Here is a 24,984-nt window from a genome sequence, read left to right on the forward strand (position 1 = left end):
CTGCCGTGTAATATAAGTATCATGAATGTACCTGTACTGCATGGCCACAGCATGGATATAAAACCATACAAACTTCTTGGAAGTTTTTGGAAGTGTTTTAATAGTGGTCTATGCAAGTGTGTCTCATTACATGCAGTAATGAGATGTCTCTTTTTAATCTGTTTTTATATATTTAGAACACAAAGAGAAAGAGATTGTGGATGATGTGCACCCCCCCAAAACAAAACCAAAAAAAAAAAAAAGTCAGTTTTCCTTTAAGGAACAAAAAACTAAACCAAATGATGTCACAAGATGACAGTTTTGAACTATGAAAATCATTAAGCCTTTTTGTCATCTTAACTTGGGATTAATCAAAGCCATGACTTAAAAGCAACAGCAACTCTTTAAAGAGTCTTATCTTTTACGCTAATGAAAGATGTGCATGGGAAAAGGCAAGTAACACCAGATCCATCACCTAGAAATCTGCAGTCCTCCGCCTGAACCTGCTGGTAAACTGTAAATGACCCTTGAAGGATGACAGCGGGTAAGTCGAGAACAATATTGCTGCTGTGTTTACCTGCTTGTCTTTCTTAGCCGAGTCAAGCTGTGAGTTGCCACCGGCAGCCTGACTGACAAAGGGCCTGCAGGGTGAGTTGGGGGGGGTGGGAGGTGAGGTGTGCTGGGGCTGAGCGATGGATGTCCTATCCATCATGGCGGGCCTTGCTGTTGGGCTTAGGGGCCGACATGGTGGTGAGGGAGAGGTGGTCAGTGAGGAGTCAGCAACTCTTTGACTACTCCAGATCCATCATCCAGATGAGAGCGGTACTGAATCTTTCTATGTGTTGACAGCCAGCAGAATGGCGTCTTCCTCTGTGGGTAAAGAACAATGTGCTGACCAGGAAAGGGGGGGGGGGGGTTCTAAGTACAGTAGAATGACCATGGGTCTATCAGTTGGAGGATTTGGTGGAATCAATGTTATCTCTGTGACGTGGGACAATGGTTTGCTAGCTCAGTTGAAAAATGTAAATAGCCCAAACGAGATATGGTTCAAATTTTAATTAGAAGATAAAGAGGGTCCTGATACTGGTGTTAATTCACTTAAAGCAGCTGTGCATATTAGTGCATATGCAGAAAAGAAAGTGATGACTCCAAGTAGAAGATACCCAAGAGTATTGCCTATTTATAGCAGACAAAGGCTGCATTATGGAACACATAAGGCAATATATGGGTAACAAGAGAAAGATTTAGTTGATGAACAGGAGGTGAGGACATAGATGGGTTTCGTCACGGTCATGTACACTTAATTGATGTAAAGGGGCCTGTGGTTCTTCAGATATTGTTGTGGGGTCTTTTGTGACCTCTTGGATGAGTTGTCACTGTGCTGTTGGGGTCATTTTAGTTGGGCGGCAACTTTTGGGACGGCTAATACCTGTTCAGTGTTTTCGCTATTTGTGGATAACGGCTCTCAATGTGGTTTGCTGGAGTCCCAAAGCTTTAGAAAAGGCTTTATATCTTTTTATATTAGGGATGAGCCCAATATAAGAGCATATATATATATATACATATATATATATATATATACATCATATATTCATTCATTCATTCTTTTTCTACCGCTAAGCCTCACAAGGGTCGCAGTGCAAGGAGCCTATCCCAGCTGTCTTAGGGCGAGAGGCGGGGTACACCCTGGACTGGTCGCCAGCCAATCACAAACAACTATTCACACTCACATTCATACCTATGGACAATTTGGAGTCGCCAATTAACCTAGCATGTTTTTGGAATGTGGGAGGAAACCGGAGTACCCGGAGAAAACCCACGCATGCACGGGAAGAACATGCAAACTCCACACATAGATGGCCGAGGGTGGAATCGAACCCTGGTCTCCTAGCTGTGAGGTAGCTCATATATACGTATGAAATTATTATAATTATATAAATAATTAAAGAATAAAGTCTCAAGGATCACTTAGACACAAATAGATGAATAATAAACAATACATAAAACAACTTCTGATCAATCCATGTCAAGTTCAGATTTAAAATAATGTACAGCTTCAAGTATTGCCCATTTCGGATTAAACCACACCCACTTCCAGTGTATGCCACGCCCACTCCGAGTACAGATACAGATAATTTAGATGGGATAGATACAGATACATTCGCTCGTCCCTATTTTATATATTATAACACACACACGTATATATGTATATACTGTGTATGAACCCTAGTTGTATTAATGTCTTACTATCTACATTTCATTCCAATTACACACCATGTCAAATATCCATTACCGCGTTATCTCCGTATATATCTCGCTTCCTTTAAGTAAGGCCTTTCAAAATAGTGTATATAATTAACCGTAGAGTCCAGTTAATGATATTGGGCATGAAACACACGCGCCTATAAGTTAATTTTCATGTTAACATATCAAAGTGTTTTCCTGTCTACTGAAAGTTATTCCCGTAGCTGGATATCTCTATGGAGGATTAACGTGGCTTTGGGAATTACGAATGGCTACAAGGCCAAAAAGGAGGCAATATACAGTACTTATCAACTGAGCAGTGTTGTTTAATGCTTCAGTGGTATTGAAAAGCAAGCTGTCACCGGGGTGTCAAATCATTTTCAGACATTAGTGTCAGTGCTTTCTGGGGTTATTTTTTAATTAAACCAAAGGTTTTCACCAAAGATGTTAAGGAATTCCTACACACCTTTAACTCACAAATCCCAGATCATTGAGACCAGTGTTAACCAGGAAACTGAATGAAGTCATTCAAATACAGGGGTACCTCCGTTTTTATTATTAGTCGGTTTCAAAGGGCAACTTGTTTGCAGTACAGTAAAGGGGAAACAGACAAGCTTGCTGCGTTGCCAGATTGTACAAACACCAATACAGTATACGGAATTGATGCTAATTTTGGCAAACATTTAGACAAAAAAGGATTCACATCAAAAGGTGGGCATAGGAAAATCTGAATTTTAGAGTACTAAGCATTGACAAGTCACCCAACTAAATGACCTCTCCCTCAGCGAGTCAGAGCTTTTCTTCTTGTCACTCACACACACAGCAGTAGCTGTGACACATACACACAAAAAATGTCTCACAGGTCGGTCAAGTTAGCAAAGAACAGAGGAGTTATGATGCTAACGATCAGTAAGGCAGGATCATCAAACAATTCCAGAGCAGTTAAGAATTATGTTATATATTTTTCATACTTTTTCCTCATGTTTAGAATGTCAACAATCCCAAAAAACAGCAGCATTATTGATCTTCACCTATTGTATGAGCTGTTATTTCAGACCATATTTCAGAGATCCTCTTCTGCAATAGAAGAGACCGCCGAGGATAAAATCATAGAAGTGTCACTGTAATATGACAAAGAGCAAATACGGAAGCCCACAGCCGTACAAGTCATCCACAGAGTAAAAGAGAGAACGGGAGGAACAATGACGAATGAATCATTGTTACGCACGTGACACTGGGTCATCTAGAATTCATGAACAGGGATTACCTTTTGCTCTGTCACTGTGGAGTGATGGCAGGAGAGGTGTATTTTCATTTGTAAGTGCAGAGAATAGGCGAGGCAAGGTGGGACAACCACGGGGATGTAGAGCCCATGTGTTGTTGCAAGTACAGATGAAGCTTGTACACAGCACACTGTGACAAAAATAAATCTCCAAAACAGCCAAAAACATGTCAGGATTCTACCTCCCAAATCCACAGTAAATAATTGATGTCATTACACATGCACAACAAAAAAACAAAGTAGAGGATGAGAGCAGATGGGAATATCAAAATGAAAAATGTAAGTCGTGTACTGTTACATTTCCTTTTTTTGCACTAGACAACACAAAGCTCTTTGCATAGATGGTGCTCTAGTGTGTGTGTGTGTGTGTGTGTGTACAATAATCTGAATCACAGTGCAACCCCTCATTTATCGCCGTTAATTGTCCGACTGATAGCGTGAAGCCTTGAAATTTGAAGCGCAAAAAGGTGAAGGATTACCAAAATATTGTATTTCGTCATATAATGGCCTTTGGATAAATGTATCATGATGCAACCAAGAGTCCATGGGTGCAACATCTATTTGAATAAACACATTATCTTGATGTACTCATACTGACTATTTGTATAATTTATTCCCTAATTAGTGGTTAGATATTGTTAGTTTAAGATATTTTCCTTTCTCTCTAGACTATCCATAACCGTGCCCTGCAATATTATTTCTGACCTGCTCCATATCGCCACATCTGTCAGCTCCCACGGATCTTTGTCATCCTTCCATCTCACTGCATCGTCTCATCCGTCCACCATCTGTGGAACTCACTACCCCCTGACCGCTGCGATATTTATTCATTCACTCTATTTAGAGCAAGACTTAAACCATATTTATTAAGGACAACTTATTCACTTTAACATTGATTATTTGTTGTTGCTCATTTTCAATTTCAATTATTGGCCCTTATTTCTTGTTTTGTACAGTGGACTATAACAAAAAAATCATATTTACTTGTGAAAAAACACATATTTTAAAGAATAATGTGGTTGTGAATTATAAAATAAACAGTAAAGGCCTACTCTCCATTAAAGGTCCATTTGTAATGAACACCTGGTAGTCTGCAGTTGAGTAAATAAAAGCCCCTGGAAGTATGCTGAGTACATTCATTTACACTGTAAGCAGCATGTAGCAATTAAAGCATTGTTGTAACCATTACGGGAGCACAGTGAACAGCAGGCTTCACATAAAAAGCTTTAAACTATGAACTCCTTAGATTCAAAATTCCAGGGTGGCTTGTTTTTTTCCCCAACAACGCTTCCATTTAATGAATTAGTTTGCCTTCTGTGTTCAGTCAGGATGTGGGGGTGAGGTGTGGTGGACCTAAGTGCAAAGAAGCAATGACGGTAACAGTGGAATGTTGCTTAAAAAAGGTTTAATGCCAGGTACAGGGCAACTCAGGATACAAAGATACAACTACCAGCAAGACACACGTGGGCTACACACAAAAAGGGGGGGGGGGGGGGCATGCAAGATACAGGATCCAATCATGACAGAAACAAGGCCACACGAAACACAGAAAGCACAACCCACTGCAGAACACAAAGAGAATGTGATACAGGGTTCCATCAATTTTTCATGGGGGGTAGTTTCCCAAAACGCCCGCAATAAGTGAAATACAAACATATTTCACTCCTCTGACCGTGCATCATCCGCTCGGCTGTACCGTTTTTGTATCCTTGTTAAAACATACTGCTCCTATCGTCATATTTTACTCCTTCTTGTCTTCTTCCATGAAACAAAGATCCATTTACAAAGCTGCACAAAGGAGATTGATTTAAAATGGTCTACAGACAGCATGCAGAACACAATGTAGTTCTACTGTGGATTCCAAATATGATTGCACAGGCATATAAACACATACTGAGATGAGGTGGAGGAATTACATCTTTACTTGAGCTGTGCACGTCTTTAACTCTCACATGAGTGTAGAACACCCTATACTACTAGCAGTAGTAATACAATAACAGACGCATAGAACAGAGCACCAATAGATCGCTCTTAATAAACCACAAGGACGCAGAACACAATGTGCATTCATATGCAAAAAAATGCAAAAGTGGACGGTCCACAAAATATGAACCGTGATGTAGCAAGGGGACACTGCATACTGTTTAGGAATAATCAATTATTGATTGTTGATTGACATATCATTACTGTGGCCATTTTGCAATTAAATATGCATTTTATATTGTAAATGGGCATGCACTTATGTAACTTCAAGGCATGCAAAACTCTTTTGACTCTTGTACAACATATACCTCCTGATGATGCAGCATCAGGAGCAACCGGGAGAAACTGGGGGCTCAGTATTTGGCTCAAGTATACTTCAACATGGTCACAGCAGGTGTCACAAGGAATCTAACCTCCAAACCTGATGTTGGGAGATGACCACTCTACCACCTGAGTCATGCCGAACTGTATAACAACAGCAAACTTATTGCACAATTCATGAGAGCAGTACCGCCATCGGCATTGTATGTTTTAATGTAATTTGTGTATGTAGTATCAGATCTCTGGGCAGCATTAGTAACAAAGATGGGTTTCTTTGGCTCAATGCAGTATGGAACACAATGGCTGTCCTCTAAAGAGCCCTTTTGTTTAACTAATCAAGAATAAGGGAACCTCAGGCGGAACCACAAAATAAATGAGCTGGCTCACCCAATTGAGCTGCAATCATGATATGTCGGTTGTTTCTGTCATGGAAACAGTATTTGCTGATAACCATTTTTTTTTCCTAATCACAGCTGCTGCAGGCAATGCTTTCTTTCCTCTTTCGTACCAAGGTGACCCAACTCAAACCACTTAATAATGGGACATGAAAGAGGACGCTGGCAGGAGTGTAAAATGTCCTGCCTCAATATGAGGACGTTAATTTTGAAAATAAATCTGACATTACTACTATCAATAATGTGGACAAGAATCAATAACTTTTGCACAATGCATGTGTGTTATTGCTTGCTTTCGACTGGGCTCAGGACAAATGAGCAAGCACACTTAAACTGCTTTTCAATACAGTGATTAGTAGTCGAGTACATTTCATAAAACCTGTCTTGACAACATAATTGATCACAGCAAGAGGCATAATGAATGTGTTATATAAACTGAGCAAGCATATCAAAGGAACTTTGCATTATAGCTTAATTTGATTACAAAGTATCATCAATTTAAACCTCCTTAGTTCTCCTGTCTCAATGTTGACCCCGCAATTATGTTTGATTTTTCTGAATTCTTTGTCTCTGTTGACAGCTTAGTTTGGCAAAACTCCTAGAAAAAGATCACCTGCGATCTTTTCCGTGTGACCGCATAAAATCCTTCACACGTACACCCTTGTCACATGTCCTACCATGCAGAAAGAGTATTAAAAAAAACCCTCATCTAACTCTAACTGGTTTTGTGTTGATAAGCAAAAAGACAAACTAGTCATCTGCATCTCATTTAAGTGGTCTAGGCCTCCAGATCCCAAGGCTCGGAGCATTTGTGGTAAAGACCAAATGAGGAATGCCATTAAGTGGGTCTCATCATCAAGTGGTGTCATTCTTTTTTTCCCACATTTACACAAAGCACTTACACTCTCTCTCCCTCTCTCTCTCTCTCTCTCACACACACACACAGATACACACTCAGTGACATTCCACAGACTTTACTACCCCTAACAGGATGCACGTCGACAGACAGTAATGAAAGTGTCTCGTTCGCAATTCCAATCAAAACCTCATCAATCACAGCTTAAAAATCCTCGCAGATGCCTTGGCTCATAGTGAACCGGGTGTGAGGAAGAAACCTTGGAGGTAAAATCGACTCATGTGCAATCAAAAAGTAAATAGGCTGCCTGAATGTAAGGGAGAAAGTGACTGAACAAATGTAGTGTATTTTTTGGAACGACAGAAAAAGGCCAACAGTGTTTAGACTACAAATTACAACCTAATGATTTAACTCTAGGACTTGTTAGGCTCACAGTGTATGTGCCCACTGCGTTAAGTGAATTTCTGCAAAGTGGTTTCTCGATATAGTTGAGAAAATAATAGAAAATAAGACATCATTAACATTGACAGCATACTTGGTGGCTATTGTGTCATCAATTTAACGTTTCTGACACCAAGTTGCCCGATTGCAATGGATTGCATTCATTCATTTTCTACCGCTTTTCCTCACGAGGGTCACAGCTGGAGCCTATCCCAGCTGTCTTTGGCCGAGAGGCGGGGTACACCCTGGACTGGTCGCTAGCCAATCACAGGGCACATATAGACAAACAACCATTCACTTTACCCATTTTTATGATTGAAAATACTTCATTTGGGCCCCCAGAATGTACAATTATGATGTTTTGACTAATAATAGGCCGTATTATTCCACGAAACAGAGGCCATTTATTAATTTTTAAAAAAACATGAAATGGGTGAGGGCATGATATTGGTACAGCGATGTAGCGAAGGACAGCTCTATTGAATTTCATAATGATTTAACTTTTTTCCACTCATCTTTGCTCACCAAGTAGTCTTCATTGAAGTGATGTTAAATGTTCATTTCTATGTTCATTCCATGGAGAAAAAAAAATGCTTTGGTTTTCCGCTTTCTGTCAAAGATTTTGAAGGAATTAATGACAAAAACAGAGGTTCAACTATAGCTTTAATACAAAAATTTTGCATGTGCAGTGTGCCTACATACTGTAAATAAAGCCTCTGCGTCACTGAGTTATACTGAGGTAAAATAGTCCCCTAATCATAGTATGTTATGTAGTGTCTTGATTATAACAAAGTAGTAGTATAAAAGTATAAAAAGTATAAAAGTAGTATAAAAGTAGTAGTAGTATAAAAATTCAAAATTTCTGAATATATATATATATATATATATATTTTTTTTTTACTTTGACGTAGTTACTGGTCACAACTGCAATTTTTGTCCCTGCTCTATTTTCTTCCACCGAACAAATGAAACCAAAGCACCAGGTGGTGCTTCAATTGTGAACGGTTACGGTAAATACACATCTATCATCTGTCACTATACAGCAATACACACATGAAGGTTTACCTTGAAGGGAAATTGCTCAAGTGTGCACGGCTTTTATTATTAATGATGTGGACAAGTATGGCATGCTGCTCAGCACAGTGTAAGATTTACTACATATACGCCTGACTGCAGTTCATCAATTGTTTGATTTGTTAGAATGACAATTATTAGATTGTTATAATGATCTTGTTATTTTGGTAGAACATTGCCCTAAAATGTCTAACTCACACCTTCGCTGTCAGTCAGGGTGATGAAGTCCTGAACATGTTATTGTTGGAATACATGAAAAGAGAGACCAGCACAAATAGAGAATAATGGATACAAATAAAGACACTGCCTTATATTCCATGCAAAACTGTGGAGGGGGTGGATGGTGGGGTGGGGGGGTGGCAGGTGGTAGCTGCCTAGTGAGGGATAAGGTCAGTGGCGGAAATACCAACACTTGGTCTCTGGAGACAACTACAGAAGCGTTCACATCCTCAAATCTCAAATAAACACCTCTCTAGGGGAGTAGGGTACCTTTTTCCTCCCCACACAACTTATTACATTCATTGTGCCTCCACCCACAGTTATTATTCACTGCTCATTATCACTGCTCTGATTAATACGAGCAATTGTGGAGTCCCCTGGTATTAAAGAGGGGAGAGGGAATGGTGTTGTTTTCACTTATAAGCACAGTGAATGTGCTGTTTAGAAAAGAAGAGAGGTGGAGGGGAAGGTGATGTTTGTGGAAGATTCCTAGCCAAGTGAATGCAGTTTAAAAAAGGGGACGAGGACTGTAAACGAATTTCATTCAGTGGCACGACATTCTCACGGTTCCATACGGACCTCGGGATTAAGGCCACGGTTCAGTTCATTTTCTCTACAATAGGGGAACAAAATGCACAACACAAAACTGCTTAGCTTATGTATGAAAATCCAATTGCACTCTTCTGGCAGGTAAATATCCATATAATTAAAACAATAAAAAATTTGGTTGAAAAATGTAGTACATGTTTAAGCACACTACCTGCCGACATGGTTGATGCACTACACTGCTGTTGGGGAGATGCAACTTCATTCGAAACAATGGCAGCACGATGGTTTCATTTATTGCACTCATCCGTTTTGGAAATTAAGTGTTCAAAACCACCTCCACGTTGGGGGCAGGAGGTGGGAGGTCCAGGGGACACGTAGCCTTCACGCATCGCTGACACGGCAGTCGGGTGAGGCTGCACAGCTGTTGTTTCCTATACTGTCCGAAATATACTTTGTCGTCCAATGCCTTGCCTTTACGTCAGGTTTCAGGCAGACTACCCCTCACTGGAAATATGTACAAAGTGGGAAATGAGACATTACTTCAAAAAGGAGGATTTTTGTCCAAAATATATCGTATGTATTCACGTATTGTCCCATGGAAGACTGACCGAACAGTACACAGTTTTGCATCCCTACTATCTATCTTGTTTTGAGATGAACTGACTTGAGCCATAGCATGAATGAAGGGATCAGAACAGTGTGTGAGAGATCAAGAGGGAGTTCCCTTTACATCATAAAAGAAATGCACATTTCCTAACAGGCCTACCTAGGAGTGCGAGTATCATCTTTTTGTCAGCATCATCCTCTTGGCTTGATGTCACGACAAAAGAAACAAGGCTCCCACCGACCTTGTTTACGAAAGTGTTTTGGATTTTTCTCAAAGTCATTTCTACAGTCAAAAAGAACTAAGCTAAGTCACCTTCAAAGAAATGCCCCAGTGACAAGGAATTAGAAAGCTGAAATAGTTTCTCCGGGAGAAGGCAGCAATTCTATTATTCTTTAAAATGCAGCGCAATGGCTTTTATGAGAGTGTGGAAAAGCCATTTGAGCAGCAGGTCAGAGGAGTGAGAGGCTTGGCCCTGAGCACATTGTGTCTTATCCCTCTGCATTTCCACCACCTTGTCCCTGAATAATGGGCAGACCTCGCTGGTGCCCCTGGAGGCTGATGGCTTCTTACAGGCACAAAAAATCAACGAAGCAATGCATCTGCAGGTAATCTGCCTTTTTAACCACCACCAACATGACTTGTTCTTTTCTATGGCGTTCAAAATAGCATCAGAGTAATACAAAATTCTTCCTCGGGATGCTGCCATAATACAAGAAGAATCTTCAAAGTAGTCAACCAGACATCAAAAATATCAATAGCATATTACATATTACAATTGATGATTATGCAGAGTCTGACAAGGAGGATTCAACTTCTATTGGATGCAAATGAAAACCCTTGATTTTAATAATCATAGATCCATGTAAACAGTATAGAAATAAAAGAAAAATAAATATCGGGGGAAATGAAGCTAATGCAGAGCAGTTCAGCTCAGTGCATGTGAGAAAAAGATCTTTTAGTAATTAGATTAAAGTCTAAAAATAATTAGACTGCTTTCTTTTTTGGTAACCACTGTTCAACATGTGATTATTTAATGAATATTTTCTAAAATTTTTCTTTTCGCTACCAGAAATATTCGGGTGAGGAACACTATGTTCTGTGTGCATTTTGTGACTGCAAACCCACAGATACGTTTATTTGATTCCGCTCACCCTTTTTTTTTTTTTATTTTACACAATGTTAATCATTCAGGCATCACCATCACAAGTACGTAACTTTGAAGAACTTTGTGTCCTACATCTACCATACAATACTGTGCAAAAGTCTCACGCTACCTACTAGCAGCTTAATAAAAAAAAAGAATCATGTGATTGTATGAAGTATTCTTCTGGTGGTGCCTGGGTGAGTAATACTGTATGAAAATACAATAAATGTGCCCTTAGATGATGAAAACATATGCAGTTTAATATATTTCCTCAGCCAAACTGTAGGTACAAAACGTCAGAAGCTAAGGGACCCCGGTGCATGTCAGACTGTGTCGATTCATTGAAATGACACGCATAGTCGACAGCGAGACTAACATCAAAGCGACTGGTTGCTAAGGGACCATCTGCTGTTTAATAATGCCTCAGCGCAATAGGAATTCTATTGCATACACAACATATATTATCAAGCTGCCTGAGTCGAGGCGTTCTACTTGTGTTCATCAAAACAGTATGAGTTTTGTCAAATACAGACAATAAAAAAAAAAAAAACTAGTAAAACAAAGCATTGATATGATGTACAGTCGTCCCTTGCTACATGTGTTTCAAATATCACCTCAATCTATCATGGTTTTTTTTCAAAATTCCATGTCCATTGGCCTATTATTGGTCAAAAAATATTAAAAGACAAGTTACAGTATTCTGAGAGTGGTGCTTATTTGGAAAGTTGAATTCTGTGTAGTTTTGAACCTAAAATAAAGATACATTTCGTTAAAGTTTTCTCTCCAGGAACACAGTTTGAAAAATCTATTGAGTTTATTCACCAAGAGAAACTACAACTGAGAAGGAATATCCAATGACGGGGGATTCTGGACACCAAACACCAGCTGTTCAACCAGAATAAGTATCAAGTTAGAACAACATCATTACTCTAGTCAGACATCACTGTCCAGGGATGACCTTGTAAGTGTTGAATACAATGAGTTTCTCCTGCATGGACTATTAAAACGGTGGTACTAAACCATCAATGATAACATGCCATATTTTTGCTGCAAAGAAGTACTCCAAAAAAGTACTCCAATGACTTAGTACTGACATTGAACTATGGGTCTCATTTAATAATAAATACAGTACTTACTTTATCCATTTCCTATGCCACTTATTGTCACTACGGTTGCAGGATCATTCAAAAACTTCAGCAAAACAGAAGGTTATCAGACTTTTACAACAAAGTAACAACACTTTTCCTGGAGAAGAACATGTGTACGTCATTTACAAATAAAAGTATCTGACAACAAAAGGAGCCGGTGCCACACCAGCTATTAACTTCACTCATTTATATATTAACCAAGCCATAGCGACGTGTCATTATTATTGTTATTAACATTATTACACCAAAGAACTACATTTCTGGTGTAGTGACACCTAACCATGCGACACCGGCTAGCAACTAGCCAAAGTATGTCAGCGCCACACTCCCAAAGCCTCAGGCCACTACCGAAAGGTAATGTTTTTGGGTTTGGAAAAGTTAACACGAGGTGTAGGGTTTGTTTCTATGTGGCTATGTGAAATTAATGCACCCAGGAAGGAAGTTCAGCTAATGCTTAAAATGATCAAAATACAGCAAAAATGATTATGCATGGTACTTCATGGTCACAGAATGTATATAAAACTATAAAACCTTGTTGGCGGGGATTTGGGCGTGTTTTAATAACCGTCTTTGTAGCCGGAATTGTCCATTACGGGTATGAATGACTTGCCTGTTTTTATATAAGAGAAATACATGTGTTTATGTCTCACATGGGAATTGTGAATGATGGGCAAAATTCCCCTTAAAAAGTATAGTTTTCCTTTCAAGCAAAACTATTTTTGAGTTGAGAATACAAAAGACAAGGAATGGGTGAATTTTAAATGAGGGCCATGATGAGATGAATAGATAACAAGGACGGAAGACAGTAGCACAAGTGGCAGCATCTCAGTATTTTGGCTCTATTGATCTTGGCTTGGACAACCATTAGCCATTCCCTGTCCACCCTTCGAGGCTCTTTAGGCCCACATAGAAGACGGGGGTGACAGAATCAGGAGGAAAATCAGAAAAAAAATAATTGGAAGGTCAGGTTTGATAATGGCCACTCCAGTGAAAAAAAACAAGATATTAATTGGTATCAGGTCCATCTGGTGAGTTTTCAAGTTGAAGGAAAAAAAAAATATGTGAGACCGCTCATTATCGCTCTCCTCTGGTAGAAGTTAACCGCTGCCTCACAGGCCACCACAGGACAGAGATTCTACCTTATTTGAGCAAAGAGTCATGACAAGGCTTCTTGGCTTATTGTGAGAACCATATGGCACACTAATGAGCCACTGGAAAACCATTTGAGAATGACGGAAGAAAACGTCTGAGGTGAAAAGTGAAGTTGTCGGTGCCAAAGTAATTGCACTCCTTTGGATACATTCTCACTTGGTTTCCCAAGCACCAAGTTGACACGTCGTGTTCTTGAGTTAACTTTTATCTACTTTTCTACTTTTCATTCCTTTAAAAGAGTCATCAGGTTGCAGCTCCTGTGCGTGGGGTAAAGAACACGAAGCTCTCAGTCTCTCTGACTTTCAGTCCCACTAAATCCCTGGTATCACCTGTGAGCTGGGAACTTCAGGAGCCGTCGAGAGCGTTGCAACGCAGAATAAGTGTCACCACCAGGACACGATTCTTTTCATCAAGTCCTCCCTGTCTTACCCTGACCTTGCCATCTGGGAAACAGATGATACTAATGAGGGATGGCTCCCTTGTTCCCACTACCAATCACACACACTGCTCCCATTGTACTACACTGTCCCTGCTGGCCCATTGGAGTCAGAAACACCGCTCATTACGCAAACAAACACACGCGTGTGGACACAGTGGGGATACGTTGACATGGGGCAGTTTATGGCCACAATAAAATCCTTACATGTTTATTCATAAAGAAGTGTCTGAAAGTTTCAGCCTGTGGTGTAGTTGCTTGTGGTTGACCTTTGAGTTTCTACACCACATTGAAATAAGACAAAAAAAAAAAAAAAAACAAGACAGTGATGGTGATACTGGGGAGAGGGTGCTTGCTTTGGATTCCAGGATTTGAAAGGGAGCAACCTCTATGAGACGCAGGGTCAGACAGGGCTAATTAGTCTGCAGAAGCCCCTCAAATTTCTGCCCAACTATATTAATGAAGCGATCCAAAGGGAAGCAGCTGCTCACGTACCTTCTCATCCCCCACCCCCACTGACTTTTCCTAACTCAACAACCAACCGCAAGTCCTTCGAACCTCATGCCCCCTGCCGCTGTGTGACGACATGGGGCAGAGCAGCACTGTGCCGGGGAAGAAGCCTATATAACTCCTCCTGAGAGCATGACAGCACTGCAATTGATGGCTGCAGATTGGGAGGCGGCGGATGCACAAAGTGGTGGGATGTGCAGCTGTCCTTGTGTCGCCATGCCAGGAGAGGGTGACAACCCCTTTCCTTCTTGCCCTACATTAACAAAAAATATCTACAGTGAGCACAGTTGTGTGAAAAATTTAAATATTTTGTCTTACCTTGACTACTGTATATAAGGAGGCGTTTTTGCATTTATCTGTGTTTATTTAGTTTGGGATTTAACACAACAAAACAATTAACTGTTAGAAAAAAATGAAAATAAGTTAATATCATGGGCGCTACACCATATTTTTTATTTTAAATTAGTGTCACTGTTGTTATTGTCTGAATTGTTGATGACCGGAGAAATAACACAAACGTACACATTGTGCGTCTAGACCAGGGGTGGGCAAACTTTTTGACTCACGGGCCGCATTGATATGACAAAATTTACGGGGGGGGGGGGGCAGACTATATATTTTACACGTAACAGTCCACCTGGTATTATTGTATCTGTAAAATTGTCATGCAATCTGCTATTATTATTGATTATTTTATATTTATATTTAAATATTTTAAAAATAATAAAATATTATAATATTACAATAAAATTATAATAAAATTAAAATAATAATTATTATATTATTATTATGTAAAATATGCAAATATAACAATGATATTATATATAATTAATATAATAATTAGCATTAATATAATAATTATAATAATCACAATAGTTCTAATAATTATAATAATCTAATAATCTAATAATAATCTAATAATAATAATAATTATTATTATTATTATTATTATTATTATGTGCTTGTGTCCCTTTTTTCAGGAGCACTTTGTAAACAACGGACCATGTCAAAAAACGAAATTGATAAAACCATCAAAAGGTTGGCTCAGGCCATGATGCCAGGTTGTATGTTGAGTTTAAATGAAATACTTTGGAAAGATTGGGCGGGCCGTATTCAAATACTTGGCGGGCCGGATGTGGCCCCCGGGCCGTAGTTTGCCCACCCCTGGTCTAGACAGACTGTATATCGTCTTCCTCGATTCAATTTTAGCTACATTGTGTGTGGTCAACATGGTTGCAATATATTTTCACTGTAGTCAATGCGTCATGCCCTTCAAAGTGACGGCACTGTCCCTGGTACCACTTTCAGGAAAATCACCCATAACCACACAAATGTGCATACATAAACATGTCTGGTAAAAAAAAAAAAGTGGGTAAAAAAAAGACATAAATTATACACCCAGATTCAAAACAAGGCAAACCTTTTCACAAGAACGCTGACAGACAGATTTTAACAAAAACCTCTCAGCTTGCGTCCAAGAGTGTGTACTTCAACTGAATGAGAGTGGACATAATTGTGCTTTTGTTGTTCACTTTTGTTCCCCCCTCTTCTGTAAAGCGAGCATATTTCCTCACATAGTAGCTGGCGCAGACTTACAGCAATTTGTGTTGGGTGAGTGAGCTGACATGTTTAGCTGGTTAGCTTCCCATGTAGCAAGCAAGCAATGGTAATTAAAAAGAGAAGGGGATCATCTTTTCAGCAAAAACTAATTGATGTGTTTACACAGTCATTTAGAGCTACAGTCAGTCAATGTACTATGTATTATGATTTTGTTGGTACAAAAAGTGTGTACAAATTATTTCTTATTAATACATGCGAAGACTGAAAAAATCCATATATTCATTCATTTTCTACCGCTTATCCTCATGAGGGTCACAGGGGTGCTGGAGCCTATCCCATCTGTTTTCAAGCAAGAGGTGGGGTACACCCTGGACTGGTCGCCAGCCAATCAGAGGGCACACATAGACAAACAACCATTCACACTCACATTCATACCTATGGACAATTTGGAGTCGCCAATTAACCTAGCATGTTTTTGGAATGTGGGGGGAAACCGGAGTACCCGGAGAAAACCTGCGCATGCACGGGGAGAACATGCAGACTCCACACAGATGACCAAGGATGGAATCGATCCCGGCTTGTAACTGTGTGGCCTGCGTGCTAACCACTCTTTACTGTGCAGCCCTAAAAAATCTGTTTATTTATACATTTGTTTTTTTTTAATAAATCATGCTTACGGAAAATATGAAAATTACTATGAATGTGATGCAGAAAATCCAGCAAAACAGCAAGAACTTTGGCAGCAGCTAAAAACTAATATGGATTAAAACTGATCTAAAGAAGGAACAGAGGCCTAATACACATAACAAAAAACTCATCTGCATTATTGAGCAGGGAAATTGTATACAGCAGGTAGGACTCCACAGTTTAATGTCCGAGATGGTTTCATTACTTCGATAGGCGCTGCTGCTTCGAGTAACAAACAGAGTTCAACAGACTGCCGTTAACTCTTTAGGAAGTTATCACTGGGCCATTAATTGAGACACATGTTCTATTAGCCACTATTTGAAGATAACATTGTCTACACATTTTTTGTCCTTTTTCTAGTGTACAATTTTAGCACCTTTTCACCTCTGTTTTAATCTTAGCCTTCCTCATGTGGTCTGCCACTTCTAGTATTTAAGCTGTTCATTGCACCAGACACAGCCTTATATCTCCGAGTTGACACTCTCAGGTAACCATCCACCTCAACAGCCCAACTACTGAGAACTAAGGTTTAACTTACTACGACAAGGTACAGTAATTATATTCAGTATACCAGTCAGTATAGTAGCTGTGATAGACCTGACCGATGGCTCCCACGAAGGACAGAAAATCATCTAATGAGGTATACAATTTTAACCAAAACCGATTGAAAGACAACATGCAAGAATGGCCAAATTAATTCCAACTGTGGAATAATCAGTTAACACAATGAACGTCTCTTATCGGAGAACCACTGCCATATTCTGCTCAAGGGTGAAATACATTGCGTGCCTCATTCTAATTTTCCAATGGTACTGATGTCTGATGGCATTTCTTGTGTTTTTGCCATTGAAACTCATGTCCTTGAATGAGGTGCAGGAGGTTAATATTCCCTGTGTGGCGTTCTCCCCCTAAAGGCAGTGGCATCATTTAGTTTGAGCAGGTTGGGGTCTTCAGAGACACGTTTAGCAGAGTGAAATCTCTTCTCGGTCGTGTTACACTCTGACAGCTTATTTTGCACACTTCTAGTGTGACTGCAGGGCCACCGAGCAGTATGCCATACGAGTGCACATAGTCCATGCGATGGTGAGTGGGTTGTCATCAGGGGTCACAGGTATCATGAATACTGCATGAGACACAAGCTGAATCAATGAGTCTATCATGACCACAATGATGGAAAGTTTAAAAAAAGGGATTGCAGGGCAAATGGAACATGGTAAATGCAATGCAGATGCTGCTGAAACTCTTGAGCACTCATGCAGACCCTGTGGACATTACTTTTCATAAGAACACGTTGGGTGAGTAAAACAGCTGATGGGTATTTTATCGGGGTAAAAGACTGCTAGCGGTATATAGCAATGACCAGCGATGTGCAGTCAGGGGAGGCAGTTATGATAAAAAAATACAAAAACAAATCATAACATTAAATGAATATGAATATTTGTTCATAGTACTGTGGCATCAGGAGTGCTCTTCTTCCGAAGCTTAATAAAAGCAATTTTTTTAGGGCCTTTGGAAATGTTCCAGTCAAAACAGCACACAAGAGTCGTTACTGTAGTTGGTGATGATTTCAGAAAAATAACCTTTCTTCTTCTATTCAAGGTTTGGTAGAAAACACATAGCTTTTCTTTGTAAACCTCAGAATGAACCTGGAGCTTTGACTTGCAATATTTCCGTTCAGATCTACGGCACTCTCTTTACTTTGCTGTGACAGACTCTACTTTTTAACCATTTTAAACTTCACAGGAGCAAGGGTGTCCAAAATATTTACAATGGATAAGAGCTCAACAGATCATCCATGTTGGAACATGGGGAGTTTTGTCATAAACTGTACTCGTTCTGTCATTAACGGGTCTTACCTGAACAACTGCAGACCCAACTGCTGGTTTGGGTGTAACAGAGGTCAAGGTAAATACAAAAGTGATCAGACAAAGCAGCATCCACAACATTCCCATTTGAAAAAGCAACATCCTGATGATCAAACTTGCTCCATCTGCAAGTGAATCATTCTCTTTTTTTTTAGCTTGTTCTCTTAATGAGCAACCTATCCTCCATTTAGTCTGATCCACACTAGATGAACAACCTATATTAAAGTTAAAAACAACTCCGAAGGAGTCAGTGCCTCACCAGCTGTGAACCTCACCGCACATGACAGGCAATGACACATTTGTGTGTCCTGTTCCGCTTTCCCATTACAGCCGGGTGTCGGAAATGTGACCTCTGTGGTTCATCTTCACACATCTTAATGAACAGTCACACTCCTTGAACCGTTTCCTTTTGATTGACCTTTACTTTTTTCTGCTTGTGTACAGTCCTGTGATTGAAGTGATGGTTTAGACACTCAAGTAATTTGTCTCATTGACAAGTTAACCCCCTTTTGGCTCTTATTTTCTGGGAATCAGAATTGCAGCTTGAATTGCAGGTGCATTTGAAGCTGATCGATTCTACGGTTCCATGACAACAATCTAGTAACAACACCATTTTTTTTTTCCTTTCAACGTTGGTAATGTTTTGCATGAAAAACAAATCTGTAGTTTATAATGTTGTATTGTCACCTCAGGTCTTATCTGGAACCACCCTTACATGGGGTGCATGGGGGTGTATCATTTACTATTTGCTGGAAAAGCAAGCATTATGTTCTGTACGCTATGATACACTGGCACATTTCCTCCTCCATTTTACACATTTGCACAGAAACAGTATTCATTCATTCATTCATTCATTTTCTACTGCTTTTCCTCACGAGGGTCGCGGGGGTGCTAGAGCCTATCCCAGCTGTCTTTGGGCGAGAGGCGGGGTACACCCTGGACTGGTCGCCAGCCAATCACATATAGACAAACAACCATTCACACTCACATTCATACCTATGCCAATTAACCTAGCATGTTTTTGGAATGTGGGAGGAAACCGGAGTACCCAGAGAAAACCCACACATTCACAGGGAGAACATGCTCCACACAGTAATGGCCAAAGGTGGAATTGAACCCTGGTCTCCTAGCTGTGAGGTCTGACGACTAGACCGCCGTGCCGCCCCGAAACAGTATTCATATTTGTTATTGTTAGGCTCAAAAACAGTGTCTGTGTATATTTTGGGGTTGATGAATAAGTCGGCTATCAGTCGATGGCAAATACAAGGCGTGAACCTGCTTAGCGCTTGATGACACACTCACACAAGAGGACGTTTTGTTCACCTTTACATTGGCTGATAGCATCACGATCCACTGTCTTCAGCAAGACTTGCTATGGCCCTCCTTATCTGCCTTGCTGTCAATACAGACTACCCTGGGCTCCACTGGGGGCACGAGGTGGTATTGACATTCAGCTCAAACCCACAGCTCTGAATGGAGTCCAGGGTGTTTCACATGAATTATGCATGCCTTGACGCCATGGTGCAGAGCAACAGTGGTGCCATCATAATTGAAACAATTGAAAAGACAATACCAGATGGGTCAATAATTAGACAGCAGGAGGGGGAAACTTGATCCGGACGCTCCCCTGCTTGCCCTGCCAACCCAACAGCCCTGCACATGAGGGGACCTTTACCGACACGTCTCGATTCCCTACAGTGCACCGCTAAGTGCTGCATGACATGTTAGATTGTGTGGTAATGTTCGAGTGTGTGTGGTTTTATTTGGAGCGATCTGCCAAGCCATTACCGGGACATCATTTCTCACACAATGCAGCAGTTGCGGTTGTTATGCTAATTCTAAATCCTAATTTAAGCAGTTACACTTTAAAAACTTTTGGACATGCTGTATAAACAATGTTATGAATGAGAGAAAATAACCAAAGGCTATCCGGCGTGTTGTGAAATTGCTGTCATTATGGATTACATCTCTGACTTATGTTTTGGGCTATGGAAAATACTGCCAGGTGACTGTTTTTCCCTCCAGCATTGCAATTTCATAAATCCATACTGACGGCTCCCAGTAGATCCATTGCACTCCATGGGTCGTCGCCAATGCAATGACTCAAGAAGATCATCACAAAACAAACGTACTTTTCTACTGGCATTATCCTGAAAGCAACCTGGAGAAACAAATGCGACATGCAGAGCTGCCAACCTTGAAAACATATTTTAAGTAGGGAATCTGTGGGCGTATTCTTTGCCATTTCACCACTTTTGTAAATGTACCCCCCCACACACACACACACACAACCTCACCCCTCCGGTCCGAAGGCGGTGTGACATAATGGCCATATTTCTTCTATAATCCTTTTATATTAATATCATTATGTTTTAGTTTGGAACTGTGTTTGTTACCTGTTGTCCCTCGGTGACTGATGTCAATGTATGTCTTGCACATGCTGCAGAATGCGTTATAAGGCAGCCTGGAAATAATGAGGCAAGGCCAGCTCTCGATAGCTGTTGGCAAATATTTGTGATTTCGGAAGCTTTTGGGGGTGCAGTTGTTCAACTATGCACATAACTCGGAAGTTTTTTCATGTTTTTTTTGTTATTGTTTTTTTAGTGTTATGTTTGTCTGTAATGAATTCAGGGTAGCATGGTGGTTGGCCGACTGCTTTGCAATACGTAAATCGAATAAATGGATGGGACTTTGATGAGTGCTAAACACAACACCTTGAGTTTACCTTTTACCTTACTTTTATCTTTTTACCTTTTTGCAATGACGGACAACAAGGGCTGCACAGTGTAAGCCATGTTGGGAGTAACAGAGTTGTTATTGTCCTTGAAGTTGCAATCGAATAAATTCCTATTTCAAACGTTACAACGCCGTTACCGACAGCGAAATGTGATGATATACATCAACCATTAGCCATTGTTCACTACAATACAGGGAACTAAATAGCTAGTCAACAAGAGTTGTGGTTGCTCATACTCATGAAAACGCTGCCCCCTATCATTTTGGTAGAAAATTGTAAGTCAGTCCCTGGTAACCAATTCCATTTCTTAAGGCATAATAACATCAATGACTTTTCTTTAAACGTAACTAGTATCTATAACTAATTCCTTATCAAAGTCACATGGCTCTGTTAAAAATTGGTGGACTGAATGTTGCATCTAAAAACATTTGTCCACCCCCAGTATTTTGTTTTGAATATTTCTTGGATGAAATGTTTAAAAAAGCAAAAAAAAAAAAAAAAAAAAAAAAAAGATAAAACCTGTCAACATTTACAATCCTAAAAGCCTAATGAGCGGCAGAACCACAACAATTTAGTGAAAAAAAAAAAAAAACATCAAAGACAAGGCAACAACGATTTAGGCGGGTGGTAGTCTTGCATAATTAGCTGTGAAAATGGCACTACAGGAGTCTGTTACTCAGTGTTGTTAATTAGTTTTTATCCCAAGTCTGGGATAAGGAGTAAACAAAGGCAGATGATTAAAACTTTTCTTTTCTTCCTGTGACAACAGCACTGTCAACTGAGTCATAAAGTGGGCATCACCGTCCCTGAGGAATAAGTGACAGTGTTCTCTCTGGGTCTCCGTTACATTATCTAGAAGCCCGAGGCCTTGTATGTATTCATGTTAAGTGCCTGTAGTAAATCATATAGGCTGTTTTTACAGGAGAATGACTTCAAGGGGACAGTGGAGGACGTGGAGTGACAGATTCACTCTTGAAATAAATTTGTCACCAGCTTTTGGTATTATACTGCACATCTTTTTCATTTTGCTTGAATTATCACTCAAAAAACGATTTGTTTTTAGTTACAAAAAAAAAAAAAACCTAAGGTAGGATGACCCATTTTAATCAATATAAAGGTATACAGTTTGCTGCTGTTAGTGTTCACATGTGAATATTAAACAAAACAAACACTGGACAGAAAGAGGGTGCATGCTGGGAAAGCAGGCCTGCATTAGAGGGGATGCCACTTTCCGCTTCAAACCTGACCTTCCAGTGGACGCTCTTTATCCGCCACCCACGAGCTCCAATTCTGATGCATCACTGTCATTGCCGGCACCCCTTCCTGGATCAGCCCCCACACCCTCACAATTTCAGCCAAATAACCAGCCCGCCACACAGATTGTTGCTGATTCTGCACCACATTACGTCAAAAGGCTACTCTACTACTATTTTCATCCATTTTTTTTAGGCGAGCCCACCTCCCCCCCACACACACTACTTTTTTCTGCTAATGTTTACCCGATCAGTCACAATGACCCCTCCCCACCCATCTTGTTTCCTGGTGATGAATGACCGTTGGCCGTCTCACTGACAGCTCGGCAGCTGATGCTACACAATTACAGTATCACCGTTTAGGCGAAATTACCAAATTACTCCAGTCCTCAAGAGGCCTGAAAGACTGACAGGCCAGCCAACAAAAGAAACAAATATCTGAAAAAGAGAGAGACAACACGGGCCTCCTCAGATGAATAGTGAAATTAGGTTTGCTGTGTTCCTTGAGAGTGCGCCCATTTCATGAGGAACCGGGGGGAGAGTGGATTAGTCTGGCGGAGTAGAGGCAGTTTTTTTCTCATAAATAATGCTAAAAAACATCTGGCCTCTCCTTGATATCCGATCTGCCTTTTCATGCCTAATTTAGACAGTCGTTAATTTATCTTTGAATGATGAGAATACTGATGAGCAAATCCTACAATGAAAGGGTCTAACCATCATCTTTTTGGAGGCAAAATATTTTTTTCATTTTTATCTGATTTCCATATTAGTTGTAATTTTAATACATGTTGGTTGACATGCAGTTGGGCATACAAAACATTGGTGTCAAACGTGGTGCACAGACACAAATAGTAGTAACCCAACTGAAGAAAATAAATAACACAAGTCTCAGCCACCTTCAACAAGTACTTGAAGGTGAAACTGTGCAAGTAATCTCTTGTAAGTAATGCAACATCCTGACAGGCACGCACCGTCTGATGCTCTTTTTAAACGTTATTGCTGACCTTAACACGCCAACAGCGGTGCTCCGTCCCAACACCGCACACACATTTTTCCCTCGCTGTCCAAAACAGCAGGACAACACAAGTTGCATTCACAAACAGCGGAATTCTCAACATTATTACATTGGTAGAATTATAGAAAAATGAAAGGCGACCCAAACTGTCAGGGAAAGTTAAGCACAGACGCCACCAGAGCGTGCATGAAGTAATGAAGTGACATTTATGATGTGAGTGCTAATGCTGAGCAGTGCTCAGTGTGTGGTTGGCCTGTGATGGCCACCATGGTTGAAATAAAGCCCGCTATTTTTTTTTTTTTTTCAAAACAAAAGATGTCTTTCAGTCAAGTCGGACATCATGCTAAAATAAACATTGGGTGACAGTCATGCTGGGTCTATTGATCCCTGAAGCGGAAGATTTTTTTTTTTTTTATGTGAGAGACCCCACACATAAGAAAAAAAAAAACACATGGTGGTCCTCCCTTCATGTATTACAAAAACACTTGTGTGTTTGCCGTCACTCCAAGGACTTCCATTTCAGGAGTCCATGTCACTTTGAGTATCACGCTGCTGTCGGTTGGCATTATTTATTTGTTTTGCTGCCATCTCCTTCAGCCAGCTTGCTTTCCAATTGGCTATTGTTCCACTCCATGTGACCTTGGACGTCCTCAAATTTGACCACACACAGAATTTATGATTGTGAATACAACACATGATCAATTAGTAAGTACGAGAGGATCACCTTGGAAAAAAAATCACCATTACCACAACTCCACAACACCACAGCATAATCCTAAAAGGTAGGAGATAATGAGGCTTTCACAGACTTCACCGGGAGGAAATGACTCTTAAAAGTTGGACAGATGATGTGAATACCCTGCTTTACATAGTGATGCAGTGAATACTGCTGTCTTTTGTGTTATCCATTTCCATTGTTGAATACAAGAGCGCTAATGTATTATGCACTGCTGCTTCAGGAAGACTTCTTACTATTGTAACGACAAACTTCTCCATAATAGCAGTGACGATCCTCTGTATAACGAGGACAAGCAATGAGCAGGAGATTAAGAATTGATGTACAAGTAGGTTCTCTATAGAGGTCAACGAGGCATGTCAATTGTCAGGCGAGATGGGTGTTTGCTTCACAATGGAGCAGAACTGCATGATTTCTCGGAACAATTCAATTAAAACAATTATTAATGATGTCATGCTTGTTGTTGAACTAGAAATGCATGGTCAGAGACGACAGACACACCATTTTATTTCCACTGCTAATGCTACAGATTATTTTAAGTAGTTAAATAATGACTGAACCTTAAAAAAAAAGACTAAAACACCTTCAAAATATGTCCTTGTTCCTTTCAATTAATATGCACAACTGAACAAAGCAGGTGTGTATGTGTATGATCGGGCAAGGGCTGCTTTGATAAACGGCACAAACGTAATCAAAGTCAACTATGTCGCTCACTAAGAGGGGGTCCTGTGCTGGATTTATCTATGTTTGCAGAGAGGCGGGGTGGTTCAGACACCCTAGTCTGGAGTACA

The 24,984-nt window shown here is 40.2% G+C and overlaps 1 protein-coding gene and 1 long non-coding RNA gene across 3 annotated transcripts in view; one reads left to right on the top strand and one right to left on the bottom strand.

Annotated features, from left to right (window-relative positions):
* macrod2 (mono-ADP ribosylhydrolase 2) overlaps positions 1-24,984 on the bottom strand; it is a 452,466-nt gene that overhangs the window by 261,438 nt on the left and 166,044 nt on the right. The window lies entirely within an intron of this gene.
* LOC144902151 (uncharacterized) lies at positions 290-14,151 on the top strand. Its single transcript, XR_013630443.1, has 2 exons — positions 290-523; positions 13,633-14,151. It is a non-coding gene; the product is annotated as an uncharacterized LOC144902151 (long non-coding RNA).

The sequence above is a fragment of the Doryrhamphus excisus genome, linkage group LG20, assembly GCF_037039965.1.
Source record: "Doryrhamphus excisus strain RoL-2023G ecotype Guam linkage group LG20, RoL_Dexc_Guam_v1.1, whole genome shotgun sequence".
In the NCBI taxonomy this organism is placed as follows: Eukaryota; Metazoa; Chordata; class Actinopteri; order Syngnathiformes; family Syngnathidae; genus Doryrhamphus; species Doryrhamphus excisus.